The following is a 9,665-nucleotide window of genomic DNA, read 5'->3' on the forward strand; positions in this document are numbered from 1 at the left end:
TGTAATGCATGCACACATCTCTATTTCCAGTGATTTTTGAAGCTGACCAATTGCAGCCAAATTTAACACCAAGTGAAATAGTTTACTAGTCCCAAAGACATCAAAGTTCTAAAAGTTTTTTTGAAGATAGATGGCTATTTAGAGAAAAATAAAAGTAGTAAGGAGAGCTTAAAATTGATAAGATGTCAGAGAGTTCATGTAGGCTTTTTTCCTACCAACCCAAGTATATAGAAAGCCAGGCTCCTTAGTTCTGTTGTTCACAGAGCTGCATTTCTGCTTAGTATTTTTCTGTATTTAAAGCAAGTGGAATGAAACCAGTTCATATAAGCAATCAAACTATCTGTTGCTAAAATATGACTGGTGTATTAATCAAACCATTACTGAGATGCTCTAAATTTCCTCTCTGGAAATGTCTCTCTGTAATTGGGTAATCTCTCAAAATAATTTGTGATACCTTTTTACACATTGTGCCAACTGGAATAATCAAATAGGGATGATTAAAATTATGCTTTTCCAGTTATATTTGGAAAACATAGTGTGGAAGTTTTATATACTTTGAATTGTCTTAGACTTGTTACAGGCTCTGAGGAGGGACTATTGTTTCTGCACTAAAAGACATGTAGGCAGGTGTAGAAATGGTTATTAATGTCTATTCATGTGTGAGAAAATGTGAGTGTTACTTGTAGGAGAGATCATGAAAGCACTGGGGTCCATGGCTAAATCCCACAAAGTATGGAGGTACATCACCACAGGATAATCTCTGCCAGTAAAGCATCATTTCCAATTAATTACTTGTGTTTAGAATGGAGTGGAAAGGAAATACATATCTAAGGAAAAAGGGAATTTTTCTTTTCCCTCATAGTTTTTTTGTTTTGGTTTGGTTTTTTTTTTTTTTTTGTTTGTTTTGTTTTGTTTTTTTGTTGCTGTCTCATTTCATATGCTTGCAGGTCTATAAGGAAATACAGCTCTGGCAAGGCTGGAAAATTATGATTACATGTCTTCCTTCTCCTCATCCACCTGGTCTAGTCTATGTTTAGGTTTCATTCACTTTAGATTTCATTCATTGCTCAAAGAAAAGCAACTGGACTAATTTTAGAAATGACTCAGCATGATATGGGGGTGAGGAGAAAGAGAGACAGTGAAAGATCTCACAGCCTATAAGACTGAGATTTATTATAAATGTGGCTTGGGAAAACTGTTTACTTTGAGTAAGAGTTTTAAAAGGCAGATAGATTACTGGCTACTTTATGGGCTGAAATATATGCAGAAAATCAGATTAATCTGGGTGGAAACACTAAGTTAGAAATGGCATCATTCATTCTCTAAAACTCTAAAGTGTTTTAAACTCTAAAATTCAAACTCTAAAAATGTTCTGCAAAGGCCCATTTATGGAAAAACAAGGCAACATCACAGGAGTTCTTTAGAAAGAACCATCCCTTTGCTGTCAGGGGGCAGGATTGTGATTTGTTTGCCACTACACCAGTGGTGCTCCATACAGATTTTCCCAACATAACAGAGGCTGAAAAATCAGTTACTGAGAGTAGAGGAAAATTCAGACTTTGTCCTATTTTTAAGAAGGGACAATAGAGGATACTCAGGCAAGGTGACAAAGAGCAGCAGACATCAATTCTTACCAGGCTTTGGCAGTCTGTAGACAGGCACATCCTGAAGCAGGGATTCTATCCACATCTTTGTGTTTACTTCTCAATTTAAACTCCTTCATGGCAATGTCTGAGGATAAAGTAAAGAGTACCATACATAAACAAAGACCCAACCTGTCTCTTTATTATGCATCCCCACGCTGCTGCTGTGGATGCATGTGGGTCCACAGCTAAAGTCCCAGGATTCTACTACAGAATAATTACTATTCATCATGAATATCTTTGTCAGAAGATAGGTTTGCCTAAAATTGCTCAGAAAAATATTCAGTAATGTTGGAAGCCAAGAAATGTAGTGATAAGGTGACAGAAAAATCTTGGCTCTGCTGAAGTCAAAATGAACTTTGCCCATGGCTTTGGTAAAGCCCAGATTTTTGCCTTGAGAGTCTGCCCAGACAGCTGCTCTTCCTGAATGTCCTGAGAGTGTCCCTTGCCCAAAGGGGCTCCAAGGAAAGGTGTGCTGTCATGTGTTCAGAGCAATGGATTTTAACAAGCATGTGTGCCCTGTGGATGACTGTACTACTCTTTCCAGCTTAGCTATTCATTTTCACAAAGCCAGACCCTGCAGCTGAGCACTTGTGGCTGTCAGTGTTCTCATGCCACTTTGAGAGGGAGGACTGGCAGAAAAACATTCAAGTGCAGAGGATTTTGTAAAAAACAGAGGTTGACTTGCTATTTAGATAGCACTGGAAAGGGACTGTTGTGAAAAATTAAAGACTTGAACATATACCACTTTTTTTTTCTCTAAGCTTTTCCCTCTTCTGTACACATAAATCAGGAAAAGAACCACTCCCTGTCCTTTGAGAATTTCTTCATCCATTTTACAGCAAGTGCTTCTGCTTGTAGGTTTAGTACTTTGTGTTGTGACCACCTTAGTGAAATAAATCTACGGAGAGCACGGCCCAGAAGGGAAGCACAGTTTAGTGCACTGGGGAGGCTGTGTCAGACATTAGGTCTCCTGTGCCAGGAAGATTGAAGGCAACAGCCCAGGGATGGGCATTGCTGTGGCCTCATTGCTGCACTCAGACCCTGTGTAGAGCTCTGCTCACCCTGAGGATGGTTAGTGAACAATCCTCAGCTGGTCCTGTTCCCAAACCTGTCTGCACCAACACAATGGCAAGAGCTCAGCTCCTGCTACAGGCATCATTTGACATGTGGGAAAATGCAGCCCACAGATTATTGATAACCGTGCCCTAGGAAGAAATGGAGCTTTCCCGAATATCAAGAATACAATAAAATTCAATAGGAATGTATAATAAAGCCAGGATTAGCTGCACAGAAAAACTTTTTAGTACCTGAGTCCTGTGTGGTTTTGCTCTAACCTGTTGCAGTTGACACTACAGCCTTATAATGAGGTTAGTTTATAAATTATTAATGGATAATATGAACATCTAGCAGATAAGGATAACATGGGTTACAAGCTCATCAGCAGATAATGCTCTACAGCAGTAATAATCAACCTGCTGAACTCTGCTATTGCCTATAACATTTGAGACCTATTTGTGAAAATATCTATTAATTCCTATGAGAGGGAAGTTTAATACAAAACATGGCCGTAATGGGTATATGTACAATATGAGATCCTTTTTTCAATACTTTTTTGTCTTTAAACACTTGCTTATGACCAGCAAGATCTTTCTGTAAGTAGGAAATGTGTACACTAGAAGTCACCTGTGAGGAGAGGGAGATGTATTTCTCCTCTTAATGGGAAGCTCAGGTGTTGAGCTGGGCAGAGGCAATGATGGTTTCAGGGAGAAGTGGAAGCATGGAAGGGCTGTGGAAGCCAGCTGAGTGATGTGATGTCCTCTGAAGTCACCTCTGGTGGCAGCTATTCCCTGTCAATCCAGAGGCAGGTACAGAGCTGGGCATCTCAGGGGCACAATGCCCTCCTGTGCCTACCTGGTCACTGAGTACCTCGTGCCCACCTTGGATCTCATGTTCTTGTCAGTGTCTGAAAAAGACTTTAAAGTTTGTGTTCTAAACACAAATGTCATAATTGCAGGAAGGCTGAAATTCCACTCTCCTGAATCTCGTTACTTCCTAAAATGCCTCATGTCTGAGACTCAAAATACTGCTTTTGGGCTATAGTGTGAGCTGTAGTAATTGTAATGAACATGTTGTGAAACAAATCCTGCTTTACACAAGGTGAAAAGAATTTTTTAAAATCCAGTAAGTAATTAAGAGTGAAAATAAAAGATCTGAGGATCTTTTATTTGGAGGTCTGCTGCCATTTAAGTCAGGCAGACTGTGATGTCCCAGTGCTGCAGAGGTGCCACCCTAGAGGGGATTTTGTGACACAATTTCCCAAATCCAGTGTGGAAGATTTGACTATAGAAATATATATATATAAATGTATTCCTCTTCTATGAGAAGCTGAACTACAAATACACTTCCTGCTCTTTTCCTTGGCTTGGGACAGACCCTTAGTTGTGTGGATGCATCCATCCTACCTGGAATAACTGTGGATCTTTCTCCATATTGCTTTGCAAAAGTATCTTGTATCCTTCTCAGGAAACTGAAGTCAACAAAACAATGGATAATCATTGAAAGAATTGGCTTAGTATCTGATATTTTAGCAGTTGGTAAAATTAAAGAGAGAAATCCCCAAACCCACAAAACCCAGAACAAACCCATTCCCCAAACAATAACCTTTTCAGTCATTAAGTGGGAATAACATGCACCAATAAGGTTATGATACCTGCAAATGCACCATATTAAAATAAAATTAGTTTAAAAGGCAGGCACAATATTATCATCAGGTATCTTTCTTGCAGGGTGAAAAATAGCTTTAATAACTTCATTGTTGGAACTAATATAAAAATATAAAAGCACTCCTCCCCCCAGTACAGCAGTGATTGTGTTAAAAGGAAGACCTCTGCGTCTTGAAGGCTCTTTTGGTGTTCCCAACCTATGAAAAATGAGGGCTATGGCCCACACCTGGAAATCAGCAATGCAGAGTGTTGAAATCTCATTTAGAGGTGGGTGTATTTCAGAGTACAGAACCAAATGGGAAAATTCATTATATGGAAAGTTAATGCATCATGCTGCCTAGGAAGGATACTGAGGGGTGGCAGAGGAAAATCAATAAAAATTGAAGTGCAGGCAAAAAGTGGAGAAGGAGCTCCAAAAGTCAAAGAATCCAAAGTTAGCATTACCTTTTTGGACATGCTTTTTGGACTTACTTAGAAGGAAATGACATAATAGGACTTTACTCTCTATTTTGGGTAGGGACCACTGTATAATCTGAGGAAGAAAAGAGGGTGAGACATGATTCAAGCAGAAAATTTGGGCAGGGGTAGCTGTGTGCTCAGGAAACACCAATCCTGCTCAGGGCTGTTCATTGCTGGGGCTGTCATTAAATACCTGGCAATAACAAATATCTGCTCAAAGCACCCAGAGTGGTGGGTTCTCAGCCATTTGTGACAGAATGGACTTTCCTGATCTGGCTCAAAGTCTGTGGGGATGCAGCTGCCCCAAAACAATTCTGTGAACAAACTGGACAGCACCAGGAAGGCATTGGACTGGGTCAGCATTTTGTGCCACGTGTCTCTGACTTTGTGGCCATTTGAAAAATTTGCTTTATCATTTTGTGCATTGTTATTTTACCCAGCTACATGCAGTGACGGGTATAAAACCAAAAAGAAATAAAGGCTGAAAAAGTGGGGGTATACTAGTATTCCATATTTAAGAACTTTGGTGTAATTTGAGCAATTTTATATAATTTATATTAAATTACCATGTTCTTTTTTGCTTGTCATTTTGGAGCTTGTTCTATTTATTTTCGTCTTATCTTTTATGTGACAGAATTCCAGCTTAATGTCTTTTTTTGGCAGTTACATACCTTATCTTTGTTGTGGATCCCAGCACAACAAGGTGTTTCAGAAACTATTGAAGCTGATGAATCAAAAACCAGCCATTGATCTTCCCTGGGGACTGGAAGGTGCTGAGCCCTGGCTGATCAGGCACCCATGGAGAAACGAGGAGAATTTTGACTAATAGAGAAAACTGTGTTGTGCCAGGGCTCTGCTCATCTAGATTAGCCTGAGTCAGTTATTATTATTCCAGGTGCATGCTGCTAGGGGGTCAATAGTGCTTCTGAAGTCCATGTAGGATCTATAGCCTGAGAGTAAACAAGCCACCTGCACCCTTTTTATTTCAGAAAACAGAGGAGGAAGAAAAAGGTGCAAAGATTTACTTATGGCCAATTTCACAGGCTGCAATCAATTTACAGGTCACTGGGAGACTTTCAGGCAAAGGCATAACATATGTCTAAGAGGCTCAAAGTAGGAAGCTATCTAGAAAATTTGATTTAAGTTATAAGGAAGCTTATTTAAAGCACTAAAATTCAGAAGGCAGAGCCTTTCATAACCTAAGGTACTGAACCTTTAAGAGTTTTTATGATTTCACCCCAGCCCAATAAAGGTGTTTTTCAGCTTGAAGTCTAATATTAAACAGCACTAAGGACTTTCCTTGCTACTTGCAAAGTCTGATAACCTTTCTATACTTAGATAAATAAAGTGTCACCTTTTATTCTGTGTCACCATTTTTATACAGCTACATAAATTACAGCTACAAGCCAATAGCCTCTTTTGGTCACAGTCACACTGTATTAAGATTCGTAATGAAATGATACTTAATTTAAATTGAATTAAATTATATTTTAAATTAAAATGTTTATGTGATGATTAGATGCAGAGTTTGTCCAACAGCTCTACACTGAGCCAATGCCATTGAAGGTAATGATTTGAACCTGTCAGGAGAATGAAGCAGTGAGGTGCTGATGGTCCCATCAGGCTGCAAGTAATGAAGGCCTCAATTTAGTGTTTTTCTATGGTTTTCTGTTCTTCTTGATTGTGTGCTGATGAAACACGAGCACCTTGTTACAGAAAAATGCTCATTTATGTAGTACACACAGGACACCTCTATTCCATCCTTCTTGTGCACCCCATAGCAACCCCACATTAAAAAACAGCCAGGCTTTCCTTAGGAGATCACAATTTCCCTCCCATGCTCTGGCTGAGAGAAGCATAAAGATCTCATTTTATCCTGCAGTCAAGCTCATCAGCTCTCCCTTTGCTTTTCCTTCTCAGCAAGGAGCTGGAAAGGATCACAGCCTTCCCTCTCATGGAAGGGACCTGCAGCACCCCAGAACTCCAGACTGACTGACAGAGCCTCACATCAGCAGACTCTGGGGGTCTTTGTGATGCAGGGCTGAGAAGTCACTGTTTCTCTGTCCTGATGGGAAAATATTTTTAAATGAGTCTGTTCTAGATTTATTATCTGGGCTTTATTTGCAGGTTCCCACTGTTGCCTCGGTGTCTCCTGAGCAGTCAGGGCATTATTTTAGATCAAAAACCCCAGTGAAACAGATGATGGGGGCTCTGCCATGTTCCCTATATTGAGCCTTGGGCTTCCAGCCAATAGAGCCTTCTCCCAAGACAAAACACACGTACCTTCTGCTTTCTTCTGATGCTGACCCAAAACCTCTCTCTTTCAGCAGCTCCTCAGACAAAGGAACAAAGTATTTATGATTAGATGTAGTGCAAGGATATCCTGTGATATGGAACACAGGACCAACAGGGCTGGAACTGGGGAGTGACAGAAATGATGAGCTGTGCAGAAAGCATGGCTCAGAGACACGGAGACAGGGAAATGTGAAATATTTGAAACAGATCCCATAAGAGACATGGAACTGAATTACAGAATCTTTTCAAAATTCAAAACCATAGCACAAAACACGAACGAAGCAGGCTTGACTCCTAAACAAGGATTTCAGACATACGGAAGATAACAACTTCAGCAAAGAGAAGCAAGCCCAGTGACTGTCAGATTGATTGAACACAGTGTCAGGAAAGATTGCTTTGTGAGTGTTGCTTCTTATACCATTACAAAGTCAGAAAGACATCAAAACCATTGATTGGCAGCAAAGGGGAGCAGAAATCACCAGTGATCAATAAGGTGGCTGCCAGCAGGTGGGGATGGCATGTCAGTGCAGGAAGCACTTTGTGGGGCTTCAGTTGGCTAAGTAATAGGACTGGGACCAAGTCATTGATCAAAATTATTTTTATGTTGTAAAAGGTCTTGAAAATAAACCTTCTGGCAATTGAATCCACTTAATAAAAATGCTGCTATTATTTGTGCCTGCTTAAAATGACTGCTAGCAGCCTCTGGAAGCCTTAAAGGCTAAACTTGTTAGCTATTTATTACAGAAGATGTTGGGATCTCCTGATACCACCAATTAATTCAGGCATATTGTTAGTAGTGGGAAGTGCTGGTAAATCACATCTCTGTTGCCAAAGTATTAATGAACTACTTACTACATCTTCCCACTTGATACAGGTCTCAGCCAGGCCTCATTCCCAAGCATGGAATCCAAGTGCTTTCTCCAAGATTTTGTCTTTTCTCTTGTCCTCCCCTCCTGCCTCTGTTGCTCACCAGGAGGAGCAAGGGCCTCCTGCACCTGGGCAGTGCAGGGACCTCTGCCCTGCTTGTTGTCTGTGCAATGACAATCTGGGGGCACCAGCTGGGGGCTCACCTCAGAGATGCTGCTGTCTAGTGAAAATCCTGGTTTTTCATTTAAGGAGCTGCCTTGGGGTGCTCTGATTTCTGTTACAGAGCTGTTTTTCTTGTTCCATGGCTGCCCCAGGTCATGTTCCCACTGCCTGGCCCCTACCTTCCTTGTGGCTTGCCAAACTCTGGTTTTTGTTGTATCTATTGAAGATATAGGAACAGTTACAGCCTTCCTTCAGGAGTGGTGATTCAGGAGACAAGCCTCACAGCCTCTCTGCTCCTGCCTCTTCCAGGCCCTCTCCCTCCATCATTTCACTAGGCAATGCCCCAGTTCATCCTGTCTTGGCTCAGATTTCCTGCTCACTGACCATCCCTATTGCTGTCCTTTTGTCTGTCTTCAGCGGGGCTACATTTTTTTGTTTGTGTGGTTCTCCCTTCCCAAAATGAGATGGTTTTAACCTTGCTGTGAGCAGACTGGGAGATGTCCTTTCCTGGTCCCAGTTTAGACCTGCTAGACCTGCATGTGTCTACTTTGCAGCCCATGGGGTTGGCTCATGGTCAGCTTGCCATCCTCTCCATCCTTCAGGCACTTCCCAGACAAGCAGGATTTACACAACTCTTTTCCCATATTGTTGCTGTGAAGTGTTGTGTACCCACCTACCTGTGCATGCAGGGGCCTCCATCTTCATGGAGGTGAAGCAGCCAAGCTGGGCAGAGGAAGCTTCCCCTGGGTGCCCTGTGGTCTGGAAAAGTTATAGAGGGCAGTGGAAATGCTGGAGCATCCCCTAGAGCAGGTGTGGCAGGCTGGGAAGCAGCTCCCTGCTGCTCGTGCAGGAGGCAGCACCCCAGAGCAGGGGCTGGAGGGAGCACCCTGCAAGGTGAGGGGCTTGGCAAGGGTCACCAGGCTGCTGTGCAGTGTCCTGCTGATCCCAGTCCCCATCCAGTGTTCCAGGATCCCTCTTCCACCCAGTCAACCAGAACACAGATCCTACAGGTGAGAATGCAGCGGCACAAAAGGCAGCAGACGTAGTGTATTGATTTTAATCTGCAATTTTACATCAACAAGCAGTTTGACTTACTGATGTTTTTGTCCCTGTGCAGGTGCTGCTCTGGAGCCTGAGTGCTGCTGTGTTTCTGAAGGCGCTGCCAGAAGCAGATTGCTACAAAAATTTGTCCACAAACCTGAGTGGCTTCCCCCGAGGAACAGCAAAATAGGTGACACAGCCCTGAGCACGGAACCAGAGTGGGAGGTGGCATTGGAGCTGCCAAGGTTTTGTTGCAAAACTCCAAGATGGCATCACGTGTCCACTTCAGCTCCTGGCTGGAGCAGCAAGGAGCTGTGACTGCTAACACAGCCCATAGGGGGTTTTTGCTGCAGTCTCTAGGATTTGGGACATCTGTGTCCCCCCACTCTGTGTGAGATGGGAATGAGTGCTTTGCTTTTCCTGCCACAGTGCTGGGTTAGTGAGCAATGCCATTCATCACAGCAAATTGTGA

This window comes from Zonotrichia leucophrys, chromosome 12, assembly GCF_028769735.1.
Source record: "Zonotrichia leucophrys gambelii isolate GWCS_2022_RI chromosome 12, RI_Zleu_2.0, whole genome shotgun sequence".
In the NCBI taxonomy this organism is placed as follows: domain Eukaryota; kingdom Metazoa; phylum Chordata; class Aves; order Passeriformes; family Passerellidae; genus Zonotrichia; species Zonotrichia leucophrys.